Raw genomic sequence first — 16,345 nt, forward strand, 5'->3', positions numbered from 1 at the left:
CTGTTTTTTTCTTTCTTGGATCCATTTTTAAAATGTAAAATTAGGTATATACCTCCTCAAAAATTGAAAGCCAGGACTCAGCAAGATAGCTGTACACCATGTTTAAAGCAGCATTATTCACAATAGCCAAGGAGTGAAAGCAACTCAAGGGTCTCTCGATGGAGGAAGGGATGAGCAAAATGTGGTGTAGCCATACAATGGAGTATTATTCATTTTGTTAAAAGGAAGGAAATTCTGACACTTGCTACAGCGTGCATGAATTTTGAAGACATTATGCTAAGTGAAATAAGCCAGACACAAAAAGATAAATACTATATCAGTCCACTTACATGAGGTATCTAGAGCAGTCAAATTCATAGAGACAGAAGGTCAAATGGTGGTTGCCAGGGACTAGGGAGACACAGAATGGGAATAATTGTTTAATGGGTTCAGAGTTTCAGTTTTGAAAGTGACAAGAGTTCTGTATATGGATAGTGGTGATGACTGCACAACAATGTGAATGTATTTAATATCACAGAACCGTATACTTAAAAATGGTTAAGATGATAAATTTTGTTAGGTGTCTTTTACCACAATTGAAAATGATAATAATAGTAAAAGTGGTTAAAAGTTAGAATGTTTAATAATCTCAAATATGGTCAATTAAGATCTTTGTCTGGCTACTCTACTTGGGCACTTTTCAGGGACCCTCTACCCTAAACCCACCTGAACAGAACCCATGCCACACGCTTGGACTTCACAGATGAGGCTTCCTGGGCTGCCCTGCTTAACCACTCCCGCCCTACTTGCTCACTGGCCTCAAGCATCGCCCCGCTGGTGGACAGATGCTCACCCCCTCCCTCCCTGATTCTGCATGCCTCAGTCCTCACCCCCCCCCCGGCTCCTCCTCTTCCACTAGGCCAGCACGCCTGCTCAGATGTGGCTTCCTCCACTACCAGAGCTGAAGAAATGGTGTGGACATCGCTCGTGTTGGCCAGCACAGGGGTGGGCTCCTGGGGGCCAGTGCAGGTATGACCAGAACGTGGCCCAGGGTGACCAGTGGGGACAAAGGTTCAGTTGTGGTGAAGAGTCAAGGGTCACATCGAGAAGAAAAATATTAATCTGAGTGAGTGTAAGGACCTAGTGAGGAGGCAAAACAAGATGTGGGAAGACCCCAGGCCGTGGAAGCTGAGGGTGATGCGGGGCCTCTGGGGCTGGCTTCTCAGGTGACTTATCAGGTAACACAAGACGGACTGGCTTGTGAAGCTCCAAAACCAGGCTGCTTATGTCCTAAGTTGCACTAAACATGGATTCCTCTTCCTAAAAACATTAGTTTTCAATACAAATGTGCACGCTTCACCACCAATCCTCTGAACCATGGCAGGTAGGTGTTCAAACCTACCAGTTTTCATCTTATGAACTTCATCTTATGATAAAGTGTTCATTTTATGATGGCTCTTGCAAAGCTCAACCACCAGTGGAGGCTCTATGAACAGAACCTATAGAAAAACAGTAAGTCTGTGTCCTCGCACACCCAGTGGTGCCAATGGTGCTTCACCCACTGCCCCAGAGCAGCTAGTGCCCAAGGCCAGAAGTGGTCCAGAACGCTGGCTGTAGCTACCTTTAGGGCAGGAGGCTTGGCATGTCTCCTCGTCCTGCCAAGTCCCTCTTTACTGCCGGGGCTGTGTGACAGCCCAGGAAACTGCAACACTCAGAGGGAAGGAGATGTCACAAAGTCCAGGGCAGATCTCAGATCTCCAGGGCAGATGCAAATAATCTAGTGGCAAGACAACTTTACCTATACCACCAAAACAAACAAGCAAAAAAAAAAGTAAAATAATGATTAATCACTCTGGACTTTGATTCCAGCGAGATTTACTTTTTTAATCTACATTTTGAAGAACTGTAGAATAATTCTACTCAAAAAAAAAAAAAAAAGAAAGCTTTCACTCGTTTCACTCAGTGATTTCATTCACTGAAATTCAATAACTGGCATCTGAAGTTCAGTGAAGATCACCTAGAAAAGAGTGAAATTGTCCTTCTTAGATTTCATCCTGCCACATTGTTGCAAGGAAGCACCTGGACATGACATAAGTCTCTTTCGTGTCTTTTAAGACAGTTGTATTCTGCACTGTGGAGCATACACAACATAGGAAAGGAATTTTCCATTACCAAAAAGTTACAGCCTGTCGGGCAAGGACCAAGGACCCAAGCCACAAACTATATTAAAAAGTACAAATTCAGCTGTGCAGTCTCTATTTGTACTATCAGAAGACAATTCGAGGGGAAAAAAGAACAGAAACAGACTCACAAAATATCACTGAAAAGGGGCAAAAGATGAACTGAATCCTTCTCAAGTCTTCCTTAGCAATTTAGTGTTTCTTCTTAACCTTCTGATTTTGATTCCTAATTCTTCTATTACATCATAAATCAGGCAGAAGTCTGGGTGCAAGAAACTATGTAAATAACTTGTCATTCTGGAAGGTTCTCATTTTCTATCAACTCTAAAAATATGAGTCCAAGAACGCTGGAATTGAAGAGGGAAAATTCAGGCCACAGTCCAAAAGTCTGTCACTCACTAGCACTGTGCTCTCAAAAGGACAATTTTTTAAAGGTAAATTAGACACCGGGGAGTCTTTATTATCCCATTCAATATTAAGACTCTATGATTCCATGAATTTAACTCCATAAATTTAAAATACATTCATGTGGCCAATATTTTTCGTCATTCAACAAATATTTACTGATCACCAATGTATCTGACAGTGTTCCAGGTTCTGGAAATACAGATGTTAACAAAACAGACAAGAATCTCACCACCTAAATGTAATGAAGGGCTAGGCAACAGCTCTGGAAAAGAATGACCGTGCTAGACACAAAGTAGCAAGGAGGGATATGAAACTTCTTATACTAACCTCTGGAAAAGTAACTCCCTCTAGGAAGAAGCTAAAACCTGCTCCAGTTTAGTGGCAACTCCTGGAGGTCAGTGGGTAGAGACAACCTAAAGAAAGAGCGGGCTCCTCAGGAAAGGGGCCACCTCAAGCCATCAGGAGGGACCCCCACACTGGCACCTGGTGAGAGAGGTTAGGGAGAAGCAGGGAGTAAAAGGCAGCACAGAGTCCAGTTTGTGTCCTCAGATGAAAAGGACCTGGGCAGAGTTAATGAAGTACCCAAACCAGCAAGTACGTAGGGGCCAGAAACTCTCTGAGGATAGTTATGCTCATTACTTGGCAGAAGAGAAGAATTTTAAAACGAGGTCTCTGTTTACAGGCAAGACAGTCAAGCAGAGGGCACGCAGCTCTAAGAAGAGCCCAAGTTCCGAGGCATCAGGATGGGAAAGTCATTCCAGGAGAAGGACCAGGCCATTCCAAGAAATGGCACATCTCCCAGAACTGAAATGCCCAGGAGAGAGGAGCTGGCTTTCCAGGATGTGGATGGGGCAGGCGGGGCAGCGTTATCTAGATCTGTCCCCCTCGAACCTGTCTGATGGGCAGGTCACCTGGGAGCCTCTGTTTGTGAAAACAGGTTCCTGGGACTCATTTGGATTCATTCTGAATCCAAATCTTTGGAGTTGGGTCAGGGAACGAGCAGAATTCATAACTGAGATTATTCTTATGATCATTACTTTTCAGTTCAGAGAAATAACAGCACACGTATACACGGCACCTCCTGAATACTACCCCAGAAAAAGGGATGCTCACAGAACAGTGTCTCTCAGAATCCAGGTCTGGATGGACACAAATTCTGGGGGAGCACACGTCCACAGGCTGGACTCACAAGACGGGGAGGAGGCACATTTTGGTTTTTATTCTCTTTCTATATATAACATCACATTTATTAACGATGATGATAAACAATAACTACCATTTCTTGAGCACCTACTAAGTGCCAGGTCAGGCACATCTCATAGCTCAAGCGGTTTCTAATATTCCTACCAAACCAGCCAACTAGGCATACTGTTACAGATTTCAGATGAAGAAACTGAGGCACCAAGCCACTCAGCTACCAAGATATAGAGTAGGGAGTAAAATCCAGGTCTCTCCACCCCCACGCCTGACAGGTTGCTTCCTTCTTACATTGTAATTTTAACTTTCTCTAGTTTTCTTCTCACTAAACTTGAGTTTCTAGAACTGCATGTTCTTTCACCTTTGCCTCATCACCTAATTTCACGCCTGGCACTCAGGAGATGCTCAGCAAATGTTAGCTGAATATGTGGAAAATGGAGTCACCAGCTACCATCAATCAAGCTGTAGAATTTTCCAGAAAGTCAGACAGCCAGGCAGAGTTCCCAAACTCTCTGGAGGCTGCTGAGTCTCCTATCCTTTAGTTCCCTGGAAAAAGGCCCACCAGGCAGTTTACACACAGGTCACCAGGTGAATAAATGCCAGACTGTCTAATTCCAACAAGGGATGGCACATGTCCAGGAAGGAGGACAGTTCTAGGCACAGGGATCTCTCTCCATGAAGCAGTAACTAGCAGGCTAGACCTCTGCCTGTGTGAGCCCACCTGACCACGTCAGGCCTATCTGGTTGTCCCTGAGGTTGCAGGAACGATAGAACAATCCAACTCAGTCTCTACCCAAGGAGTGCAGCCGATGCCGTGCTCCCCTTGGGCTCTCCCTGCCGTGGCAGTCTCTCTCCCTTTGCATGCACTGTCTTCCCTGGCACGGCACAGCCTTGCACTTCTCCACTCAACCACGGATGCAGCTAAATCTCCTGAGAAAAGACAGTGCTTCAGACATCACTACCTTCTCCCTCACTCCTTCTTCATCGTGACCATGAAATGAAAAATCTGTCCTTCTAGGCAACAGCAGCTTCGCTCGATGTAAGATCAATGCCCCTTTAAACCGGTGCCTTTACCACTGAGTTCCGCCAGTGGAGACCATATTAGAACAGGAGGAGCTGGCACTTGGTGGGATGCTGGGCACTGCAGTGGGAAGGATTCCATTTCCATCGGAAGGAGAGAAGAAGGGTATGTTTCACAAGTCCTGTACTCACTGCTCCTGTCTCCAAGGAGCACAGACACTTAGCACTCGACAAAACCTAATTCAGGACTTCGTTTAACAAGCGCTCCTTGTCTGCTATGTCCAATGCACTGCATGCCTGTCAGGAGTAATTCAGAGAGTGGAGGGGAGAGGGCAACAGCGCAAGAACATTTACTTTGGCATCTCACAGAATCCTGCACCACACCCAGGAGCTAAATCCTATCACGCCCATTTCACAGACTGGAAAACCAAGGTCAGAGAGCTTAAAATACACACCCAATGTCACACAGCTATTAGTGGAGCTTTGATTCCTGCCCTGGTGTGGCTAAAACTCCAACATTCTTTTAGTTTTCCCCAAGTATTAAAAAGAAAAACATGATCCCTGGTTTCAAGAAACCTATAAATAAATTGGAAAGAGAGACACATACCTGGCATACTATGAAACAAAGCAAAGCGTGCTATGTTTGGGGGAGAAGGAAAAAGCCACAGGAGAAGACCCAAGAGGAAGCACCTTATTTAATGGGCAGGGGGCAAGAGAGAGGAGCTTCCAGGAAGCTGGCCGTGGCATCTGAGTCAGGACTGAGAGGAGGAGGAGAATGTAAACACACAGAAGCAGTTAAAGTACCACTGTGGGGGTACCCAGAGACAAAGGTAGGGAAGGACAAAATTAAATAGCAGTTTCCATAAAAACAAGTAGATTCTGCAGCTGGTGCCCAGGTGACACGTATGTAGGCGTAATGGGAGAAGACGCTGGAAGGCAGAGTGAGGCCTCACCATGTGGGCCTGGAAGCACACCATGCACTTTATCCTGTACCAACAGAAGGACTCAGAAGTGTCTGAGAAGGAAAGTGGTGTGTCCAGAACTGTGTTTTAAGAAAAAACACTCTGCGACCACAAAGCATGGCGAGAAGGGGCAATTGGTGGGAAAATATAAGGGAACAGATGTCACTGAGAGTTACCCCATTTGCTCCAAGGTAGGTAGAAACCATCCCGTATGATGCAGAATTCCAGGGTCTTTGCGTCAGTAGCTGGGGCTTACTACGCCAAACCTCCCCAAACGAAAGCATTTGCCACGCAAAGGTGTTCACAGCTGTTTGACGCACAAGTAGACTAATGGCCCACTGGGATTATTTTTCAATACATCTGAAACATACTCACAGAGATGGAAAGGTCAACAATCTGTGCCACCATCTCCTCTAGAACCTGCCCGCCCCCCGCCCCCCCAAAATAGTCAGGACTATTATAAAGTCTTTCCTGGTCAGAACTAAATTCAGAGTTGAGCAGGTGTCGGTTACCAGCCCTGGTATGTCCTGAGGGAAAGAGCAGAGGGCGGTGGAAGGACCAGGCGGGCCCCTGGCTCCAATGCTGGGCACCCAGTTATTTCAGTCGACTGAACCGTCTGCTCCTCCGAGGATCGCTGACAGGATAACTAGACATGTGCGCACAGTGCCCGCCCACAGGTAAGAAACTAAGATTTCTGAGAACTGACTTGGAGATGGGATTAATCCACTGTAGGCTATAATAATATTAGCTGTGTTAACGAAAGTGATACTAGTAACCTTGTTAAATTACTTCTGAAGGCAGCAGGACATTCTGTCCTGAAGGATGCAGGGTTACTTTTCCTTACAGAAAATCTCTAGCTTCAGATCTTTAGAATTTAAAATTATAGAGTTTAAAACTGGAGTTTAAAATTACATAATAAAAGTAACTTATTACAAACAATATTTACCTTAAATGGTTAATTGTGGTTTAAAAAATAGGTTAATCTAGATCAAGTGTAATATAATGGAAAAAACACGTCAGATTTTTAGGAGATAGTATATTCTGGTTTTCTACCTAAGGGAAATCTAAAGATATTCTTACATCACTGATCTTAACAGTGAAAGAATTATATCTAAGTTGTACCCTGCCACTTCTGAAAGGAATTTTTACTTCCTTGGATGAAAAGGTCCATATGTTATATGACCAATAAATTAAAAATGACTCACTTGTGTGTCCCCAGTCCTGGTGTGGCCTAGCCAAGCAACAGATATTTGTTGAATGAATGAATGAACACGTGAATGAAAGAAACAGGCAAACTACAGAGCAAGAGGATGAAAAGCCAACACACCAGAAAAACAGGAGCGTGAGGATAAAGCCCTCTATTGAATGGCGAGCATCCTGACAGCTCAAGGAAACATGAAACATTAATGGAGTCCAATTATCTGCTGAAAGGAAACAGACAAGAATGGCGTGAGCTGTCAGAGCATCAGGGAAGCGAAGGCCCAGAAGAGCTGAGACTTGAGAAATCACAAAGGATGACAATGGGTGTCTCAGTTCTGCTCCAAATGAGAACCAGGAAGGGCGAGGTCTGCTGCTCGCCTAACACTGGGAAAGACAAAGAGAGAGCGGGGGTCTCAATGCCTGTTTTGTTCCCATCTTCCTCATGGAGACAAATGATCTTCCAAGTGGAAAGGACGGAATGAGCACAGTGGAAAGAAAAGCGGGGTCCGGGACAGAGGAGGCGACTATGGGGATCTGATCTGCTTGGCTGCTTTCAAGGACAAGGAAAATTTGGTCCCTATGGCTGACGTCTCAGTTTGAACAAGTGAAAAATGTGAGGCATCAAAAAGAAAAAAAGATATGAGTGGCCTCTGAGAAGGGTGGAGGGCTAATCCAGAGGCAGAACAGCACAGTGGCGAGAAGCAAGATGCCATAGCCCACAGTCACAGGTTCCAACTCAGCTCTGTCGCTCATTTGGGGTGTGATCTGGGCAATTTTTCTAACCTTGGTGCCTCAGTTTCCTCCACTATAAATATGGGATAATAACAGCCGTCAACCCATAGGACGCTTAGGTGGGTTCAATTGGTTAAAATATAAAGCACAAGTTCTTAATGGGTTAAGAACCTGTTTTTCTAACAGGAAAGTCACCTAAATACGTAAGAAATAGAGGACAGGGCAGGAAATTCTGACATATCTTTCAACGGACTATATTATTATCATTTAAACTGGTGTTGCAGAATAATCACTAATGACACGGGCAAATGCAATTACTAGGTATGGCACGAATGTGCTTCGTATTCCATAAAGCAGAAAGAATGTGGGCATTAGTTACTTTGTGGGCAGAGGATTACAGACGACTTTTCTCCTAGCCTTTCTGCATCTCAACCCTAATAAAAGGTGTTTAGGCCTGGGGGCTGAGGGAGATAAAAGAAATCAAAATTATAATCAACTTTGGCATCAATATCCAACCAGAGGCCAATACGTTACCATTCAAAATTTTGCTGAGCATTTCAGAAAAAGAACATCATCTCTGAAAGACAGCATAATTTCACTATGAGGAAATGAGACTAAGAAAATAAAAGTCACCTTGTGAGTGTGAGTGTGTGTGTGTGTGTACATACAACCACGATGCAAGCTTGGTTCCAAAGCAACAGTCAGTAGGAGCCACACTGTCTTCTTGGTTGACTCTCGTATTCTCTCATTTATCATCCCTTACCCATATCTGACACCTCGTAAATGGTACCAGAGGAAGGGAAGGTCTTCGTCAATTGGTCTTCATCTTTGCTTGGCTGGAATTACCAGTACCTCCCACACCGAGGGTAGAGGCAGGAATTAAGGGCCTTTCTAGAACCTACAAGTGTATTTATGGCACACGAGTTCAAGAATTCGTTAAACAATTATCTACTAAATACAACTATGGATAAGCAACTATAGCAGAACTTTCAAGATAAATAAGACGCAGTTTCTTACCTTCAAGAAATGAGTGATCGCAGGGGAAAAGAGGAAAACATGACACATGAACTAACTCTTACAGGGTAGCTTATGTGTATAGGCACATGCTAGATGTTTCCCCTAAATTATCTCAAAATGTGAAGTTGGATGGACTTGGCTTTGATTCTCATTTTCCCACTGTGTAACCTCTCTGTGACTTCCTGGTACGTTACTAAACCTCTCTGCCTCACTTTCCCTATCTGTAGCTCTGATGATTAAGTGAAACATGTAAGACATGCAGGAGGTTTTAGCACAGGACTCCAAGTTATCATCACCATTACTACGATTTTTCACAGTAATTATGCAAGATGGGTACATACAAATGAAGACTCTAAACTGTGCAGTGGTTACTAACCTGCCCACTGTCACAGGGCCTCGTGGGAGGAGACAAGAGACAGGAAAACAGCCAGCCCAAAGCCTGGCCACCCCCCATCTCATGACATTCAGAATGGCTCCCTCACGGGGAAGAACCAAAACAGAACACTCTTTCTTGATCTGTTTCATCTTCTCTGTTATCTAACATTGTTTTCTAATTTTGGGCTTTTCCATTTGGTAAACAGACTATCCAATGAGATATTGGGGATTCTGAAATAGTCCCATTCCACATCTTTCTTTCTTCACTTACACTGTTTGTAGAAAGAAAAGCATCCCACAAAACATAGTTCTGCACTTTAGAACTGCATGCTAACAACGAAAAATTTGGTTTAAAGAAAATCAAGAGAAGAAACTAAAGCAGGAAAGAGCTGGGACAGGTTTGACAGGACTGTCTAAGGTCAGCGCCTAGAAGCCATCCCTCGATTCAGGGAGCCAAGCGCTGGAGTAGGGTGCCTCCATCTGAGCCAGCGGATCCCTGGATTTACAACTCCAGGGGTCACAGGCACATTCTGAAGACATTTCAGGAGGCTTCCCTGTGATGCACACACAGCCCTGTCTCCAAATGGAATACAGTCAGGATGAAATACACACACGGACGACTCTAGTGACCTTCACAAGTGGACTTGAAACCTCTCAGCTCCTTGGGATGTCTTTGCTAAACTGTGGTCTAGTAAGAGACATGGTGGCACAGCTCAGCTTCAGTGATGACAATAATAACCACCCAAAACAATTGTTTAAAATGAGAAAAAGCCAAACTCTGAAAAATCACAATTCTCTGAAACTTCAAAATCGCAAAAATATTGTCAAGAAAAAGCTAAACATGGAATTACCATATGATTAAGCAATTCCACTCCTAAGCATATCCCCAAAGGAAGTGAAAGCAGGGACTCAAACAGATGTTTGTACTCTAATGATCATTGCAGCTTTATTCACCATAGCCAAGAGGGGGAAGCAAACCAAGAGTACACTGATGGGTGAATGGATAAACAAAATGTAGTACAAAATCTATGTACAATCAAATACGATTCAGCCATAAAAGGAACGAAATTCTGATACACGCTGCAACCAGGATGAACCCTGAAAACATCATGCTAAGTGAAATAAAACAGATACAGAAGGACAAATATTGTATGATTCCATTTACATTAGGCAACTACAACGGGCAAATTCATAGAGACAGAGACTAGAACAGAGGTTACCAAGAGCTGGGGGAATTATTGCTTAATGGGTACAGAGTTTCTGTTTGGAGTGATAAAGTTTTTAAAATAGATAGTGGCGATAACTGCACAACACTGTAAAGATAATGAATGCCACTGAATTGTACATTTACAAACGGTTAAATTGTAAATTTTATGTTATGTGTATTTTACCACAATAAAAAAATATTTTTAAAAACTGTCAAGAGTAATTCCAGTTATTACAAAACCACCCTCTTTCCAAGGAAAGTGCATCCCCTTCCTGCAGTGCGCTGCTAGGAAATGTGTGAGGCATTTTTAGCAACTGTCACACAAAAATAAGCTGCTTACATTAGAAACCAGCTAATAAAAACGAGAGCATTAAATCCTCTTTGGCACAGAGAAGGAACAGGTCAAGGAAAGTCACAGCAAATCTTTTCTTCTAACCATCAGGTCCCTTGCAAAGAACCAGCCAACTCTAGATCAAACACATTATGCGAACCGAAGGCCTATAATCAGAGCATCTGAGGACATCTTGAAAATTAAGGAAGAAGAAAGAACAGCACTATATCTTCGTCAAATTCTGTCATGCATCCCAAGTCATCTTGTTAGGAAGAACTGAGTGTTGAACTTTGTGTCAGGCACAGAGGCGGCAGGGAAAGCCCAGAGACGCAGGGAGGAGGCACCCACAGGGTGAGCTGCAGGTCCTGCAGGCTGTGCAGACTCTGCCTGGGAGAGTGGCAGGGCCACCCTGGGAGGGCACAGGCCTCTGCACTGCACTGCAAACCCAGAGCCCACTCACTACAGACGCACAGGGCAGTGAGGACGCCAAAAGGGAAGATGGACACGCAGCACTCGGACACACTGGAGAGCGACTGGTGCCTTCTGTTCCATATCACAGACCTCAGAGTGTCAGCTTCCACATTTTTCATGTTGAAATGAGAGTCCAGAATCAGACACAAGCACAGCATACTTTCTTTTTTTGCAAATTGCCTGCTCATGCATTTTGCCGGTTTTTCTATCTGATTGTTTCTCTTATGTATAGGATTTTTTTTTTATAAACTGAAGACACTAATATTTTGCATGTCATACGCATTGAAGATATTTTTCCCAGGCCGAGGTGTGCCTTTTAGCATTTTTAATGCTGTCTGTTACGTTTGTATAGAAATTTATATTTGCCGTGTACTCAAATTTCCTGTTTCCCTATGGTTGCAGTGAGTCTTATTTAGGAGATTCTTTCTTAGCCTGAGGGCATAAAGATTCTCACTACTCATTAATTCTTGTTATTCAAATAAATAAAACATTCTGTTTTTCACTTTCAGTGACTTCGTTGACCTGAAACTGAGGATTGTGGATAGAATGCAGTAGGGATCTGGCCGTACCCCCACCACATGGGGACAGTCACAGGCGTGTGTCCTCAGTGCTCTGCCGTGACTTCTCTCTGCTCAAGTGAGTTTATCTAGGTCTCTTTACAGGATGTCTACTCTCGTCCTTTGGTCTATTTGTCTGTCCTTGAATCAGTAACACGCTTTCTTAACTGTGACGGCCCCATAAGAAGGCTTGCTCTCTGAACGTGCACATCACCCCTCCATACGCGCTGTTCTTCAAATTTGTCTCGGCTGTTACTGAGTTTCACCCCTCCATATTAAAGCTAGGACCCATGTGTCAAGTCACGCCAAAACTCTTAGAAATTTGATTGTACCTGCATTAAATTTAAAAATACATTTGGGAGGATGTGACATCTTCACTAAGTCTTCTGACTCATGATCACAGGACAGCTCTCCGTTTATTTAGGTCTTTTTTATATTCGTTAGCAACATCCTATAACGCTGATAATCTGGTTGAATTTACTCCTAGATACCTCATAATTTTTGTTATTCTTGTGAGTGGGATTTCTGTTCACATTATAATTTCCTGATAATTTTCTATTGTACAATACTACTATTAAATTCTTTATGTTGATCTCATATTAGATTGGCCAGCCGGCTTAAAGAACACATTTACTTAAAAAGTCTTTCTGTATATCTGTGTGGATTTTCTATTTGGATAATCACATCATGTGCCAACAGGCATAGATTTCATTTCTTCCTTTCAGTGTCTGCATTTCTGTTTCTTTGTTTGCTTGTCTTATTACACTGGCAAAGACCTCTAGTGACAGGGGGCATTCTCGCGTGATTTCTGATTTTCATGGACATGACTCTAATGTTTCTCCACTATGTGTGGCGGATGCTATACGTTTTTGACAAAGACACTTAAAACAGGTTAGGGAGGTTTCTTTTCAGTACTGGTTTAGTAAGAGTTTTGTTGTTATTGTTTGTTTTGTATCATATGTGCGCTGAATTGCATTAAACATTCTTCTTTTCTCTGGTGAGATGATCATGTCTTTTCCTTTCATCTTTTAATATGTTGGATGTGTTCATAGATTAATGATGGTAAAGCGTCCTTGCCTATTATAATAAATCCAACTAGGTCATAACATTTGTTTGTTTTATGTTTTATTTAGGATAAAGTGCTAAATATGATTAATTAATGTTTTTCTCAGACTTTTTAGTTCTATGTTAACATGTGATATTGGCTCATAGCTTGGATCTCTTTCAAAGCTACACAAACATTATAAATTGAGTGGGAGAGTTCTTGTCCTCACCTCTCCAACTGTTTGTATAAAGAGAGAAAGTATTTGTTCCTTGAAGTTTGCATGACACTCATCTGCAAAACTTCCTCAGCAATTTTGAGGGGGGTGGTACTGACTACTGACTCCATTTCTTCCAGAGTTATTTAAACAAAGATCTTATATTTCTCCAAGGGTGAATTTTGTTTTGTTTTTCTCTTTCAACTATTCTTTTTTATTTCTTCAGAATTCTCTACCTGAAACTTTTGAATGCTGTCTATACTTAGCTCACAGAGCTCTACCCTCCATCATGTCATAATATTTAATTCACATTGCATAAGAAATATTCTTGGTTTTCTTAGGTAGTCTTTAGGTTATTTCTTCTTTCAGATGGGTCTTTTTTTTTTTTTTTAAAGACTTTAATTTTTTAGAAGGGAAGATTTACAACCAAATTGAGAAGGGGGTATGGAGATTTCCCATATACCCCTTGCCTGTACACATGCACAGCCTCTCCCATTATTAACATCACTCACTAGAATGATACATCAACACATCATAATTACCTAAAGTCCAGTTTACCTTAGGGTTCATGGGTGTTGTACATTCTATGGGTTTGGACAAATACATCTATCATTACAGCCATCATTATAATATCATACACAGTATTTTCACTGCCCTAAAACGCTCTCTGCTCTGCCTAGTCGTCTTTCCCCACCATCACCCCTGTCAACCACTGACTTTTTTACTGTCTCCATAGTTTTGCCATTTCCAGAATGTCACATAGTTGGAACCACACAGTATGTAGCCTTTTCAGATTGACTTCTTTCACTTAATAATATGCATTTAAGGTTCTTCTATGTCTTTTCATGTCTTGATAGTTCATGTCTTCTTAGCACTGAATAACAGTCCACTGTCTGGATCTACCACAGTTTATTTGTCCATTCCCCTACTAAAGGACATCTTGGTGGCTTCCAAATTTTGGCAATGATGAATAAAGCTACTATAAACATCGACGTGCTGGTTTTTGCGTGAACATAAGTTTTCAACTCCTCTGGGTAAATACCGAGGAGCACGATTGCTGTATTGTATGGTAACAGTATGTTTAGTTTTGCAAGAAGCTGCCAAACTATTTTCCAAAGTGGCTGCACCATTTTGCATTGCCACCAGCAAAGTATGACAGCAGTTCCTGTTGCTCCAAATCCTCAACAGCATTTGATGTTGAAATTTTTTTCATATTTTTGCAACATATTATCCATTTCCCTCATATTTTCATATTTATTGTCATAAAGTTGTTCACGGTTTTCTTGTTTTCTTTCTTGTAAAACTCTGTGATACGCTCTTCCTGGGGATTTCCAGCGCGCCTTTTGTCCTCCTGAGTGTGCTAGAGGTTTGCAGTTACGGTAGCTTTCGCCCAAGACTGGCTCATACTTTATCATGTCAATAATTTCTGATCTCAACTTTTGTAATTACATCCTTCTACATTGCTGAGAGCTATTCAATTTCGTTCTTCTTATGTCAATTTTTCTTCCCTTTAAATCTCAGAAATTGAGTCTTCAATGCTATTTTAGCAGCATTACACAACTCTCAACCTGCAGTACATTCATTTCTCGTTCAGTTCTAAATAACTGATATTTTCATTGTGATTTCCTCTTTAACGCATGAGCGAAGTAAGGGTGTGTTTTAACGTTTCCACATAACATGTTTATGTGTTTTGTTTTGAGGTTTTTCTGTTGACGTCTGATTTAATCACAATAGGTCAGAGACCGTGGCTTGCAGGAGATAGATTGCTTAAAACTTAGAGCAACTCGCCATATATGGTCAACTTTTTAAAGAGCTACACAGATGTCAGAAGAGAATGCAGAGCCTGTCTGTTACGTGCAGGGTTCTAGGTGTGTCTACTGATTTGAGCCTGTTAAGACTGTTACAGACAGTCTTGGAATTGCTCCTACCATCTTATCTTGTATTTTCTGACATCTTTTTTTTCATATCTTATTTATCTTCCTTTTCTGCTTAATGTTTGTTGTTTTTATTAAATACATATTCCCTAGTATCTTTTTCTGCTAGGTTAGACACTATAGATCCTTATAGGAATTAGAGTCAACATTTAGTTGTGCCCAGTATTTTAAAATACATAACTATTTTCTTCTAATGTAGCTTCAAGCTATTTTACATTTTACTTCTCCTAACTGGGGTCTTATTATGCTTTAACCATTCACTGAACAACCCTCACTCAGATACATACACATTCCCAACGTCTTATTATCAGAAGTTTGAGTTTACCCTTATTTTAACAATCCATAAGGAACTAAATTTACGACACTGTATCCCTTTCTGCATGTTATTGCTTCTTACACTCCATGCTTTTGTCCACATTCACAGCTCTTCCTGAAGGACAATATTTAGTTAATAATTCTTTTAGTGAGGATTGCCACGAACATATTTTCTCAATCTTTGTCTGACAAAGCTTTATTTTACTTTCACTAAATGTTGGTACAAAGTTCTAGATGGACCGTTCCTTTTCCCTCAGCACTCTGGAAACAACCCACATCACATTCTGGCATTTACTGTGCCCGAGTCGGCTGTCAGTCCAATGGCCATGCCTGTGCTGGGAAATCTGTTTTTTCCCTTCAGGTTTTCTCTTTGTCTTCCATTTTCTGGAGTAGTGCTAACTCCTTTTAGAGGTTGATTAATCTTCATTTTTCCTTTTAATCTTTGAGGACAGTTTGGGGACTGGCTCTCTCTTCAATTCTGGCCAATTCTCAGGTAGCATCTCTTCAAATTTTGCCCTCTACCATTCCCTCCATCTCCTCTCCTCAAGACTGAACACCCAATGGCCGTTCATGTTTTTCCATGTCTCTCTGTGCTGCGGCAAGAAGACTCCAGCTCGTTAATTCTCTTTAGATCGAATCCAGCATTTTCTAAAATGCCAGTAACTATATATTTCATTTCCAAGATTTCTAGGCACTCTTTCTCGCACCCACCTGCTCTTGCTTCATTTCTTCTCGTTGTATTTCATAGTTTCTTGTCCTCTTTTCTGGGTATTGTTCTTTCTTTCATCTCCCTCAGCATTACAAACTCACTTATTTCAAAGCCTTTGTCAGACTTACAGCTACTGCGTATGTAAACTGGGGATCAGATGACTCTCTTAGCTGTACTTAGTAGGAGATTGCTTCATGTGCTTGGACCGTGGATGTGCGGACTCATTTGAGGTGGGTTGTGCTCTGTTCTTCTGTTCTGCCATCCTTCCTGCTTACCCCTCCCCGTGTGGTGGTGGAGGGCTGCTCAGGGAAGGATACAGGTCGCTGCACCCGTGAGGCTATATGGGTCGGCCCTGGCTGCACTGCTGTGCCTGCTGGCTGGCCATGGGTTCAGGGTCTTTCAGGAGCAGAAGAGCCCCACTTCAGCTCCTGGTTAGATGCGCTGAGCCTGGCCCTTACCGTGGCCTAGGACCTGACCTCCACCATTGGTGCT

The 16,345-nt window shown here is 42.3% G+C and overlaps 1 protein-coding gene across 8 annotated transcripts in view; it reads right to left on the reverse strand.

Annotated features, from left to right (window-relative positions):
- The window catches only part of GRB10 (growth factor receptor bound protein 10), a 182,446-nt gene that overhangs the window by 97,911 nt on the left and 68,190 nt on the right, over positions 1 to 16,345 (reverse strand). The window contains exon 1 of one of the 8 annotated variants that reach the window (XM_046669597.1): positions 330 to 390. The exons of the other annotated variants lie outside the window; for them this stretch is intronic. The gene's annotated coding sequence lies outside the window, so the exon portion shown is untranslated. Of the gene's footprint in view, positions 1 to 329; positions 391 to 16,345 lie in introns of those variants that run through there. 8 annotated transcript variants of the gene reach the window in all.

The sequence above is a fragment of the Equus quagga genome, chromosome 8 (assembly GCF_021613505.1).
Source record: "Equus quagga isolate Etosha38 chromosome 8, UCLA_HA_Equagga_1.0, whole genome shotgun sequence".
NCBI lineage: Eukaryota > Metazoa > Chordata > Mammalia > Perissodactyla > Equidae > Equus > Equus quagga.